The following is a 916-nucleotide window of genomic DNA, read 5'->3' as shown; positions in this document are numbered from 1 at the left end:
CATTATGTAGGTGCTGGGGACTGTGTTTGGGCCTCTGGAAGAACAGCCAATGCTCTTAGCCACTGAACTACCTCTCTGGCCCTGTCCAAGACATTTTTATGACTCACCTGGTATATGGATTTATAAAGCAGGTATAGAAACTAAACACTAGTAATAAACTATAGAGAATTTAATTTATTTATTTACCTATTTATTTACCTATTTACCTATTTATTTATTTTTTAATGATGAAAACAAAAATGAGCTTAAAAGCGAAGCTTCTGGAAAAACCCTTTGTTCTTCCCTGTCTTGTATTGCTCCTCAAGCTTGACCTTGGCCTCTTGCCTGGCCTTGTGTTTTAAAGCCGGGTCCCTGAACACATCCTTGTTGACAGCCGTCTTGTCCAAGAGAATATCCACAGAGTGCCTTGTGGGTATGAGGTGGTTGTAGTTATAAACTTTCGCAATGGACTTGATCTTGGATCGCTTGGAGATTTTCTTGCCCATGGCAGCTGTCACTTTTTGGGGGTAGCAGTCAATTCCAGCTACCAGGGCACGGCTGTAAGGGCGGTCCGAGGTGCCATTGTCAATGTTCTTCACGATGACAGCTTTGCGTCTGGAGTAGCGTCCGGCCAGGACCAGCACCACTTTCCCGGGTCTCATGAACTTTCCCATTTCTGCAGAGAACAAAGACAAGGAGCCACTCAGAGGTTTGTAGAGCGTAAGGCCGGGGAGCTGACTTCTACATGCGAGCCCCGGTTGTAGGCCTGCGACTTTAGATCTCTCTCTGCCAACGAGGCTACGCAGCCCACAGCCCGCAGCCCGGAGGTTCCGTTCCAGGGATGCGACTCGCCATGAAGCCGCCAGAGGCTTAGAGTCTGAATGAGCCCAGCAACCCGACCCCTGGACCACGATGGCAGCAGATTTGAGAATTTTAT

The 916-nt window shown here is 47.9% G+C and overlaps 1 pseudogene; it reads right to left on the bottom strand.

Moving 5' to 3' along the window:
• Positions 1-245: 245 nt before the first annotated feature.
• Positions 246-653, bottom strand: LOC110310931 (annotated as a pseudogene).
• Between the last annotated feature and the right edge of the window lie 263 nt (positions 654-916).

The sequence above is a fragment of the Mus caroli genome, chromosome 15 (genome assembly GCF_900094665.2).
Source record: "Mus caroli chromosome 15, CAROLI_EIJ_v1.1, whole genome shotgun sequence".
Taxonomy (NCBI): Eukaryota; Metazoa; Chordata; class Mammalia; order Rodentia; family Muridae; genus Mus; species Mus caroli.
Note: the sequence above shows the minus strand (reverse complement) of the source record. Positions and strands in the feature narration are given on the sequence as shown.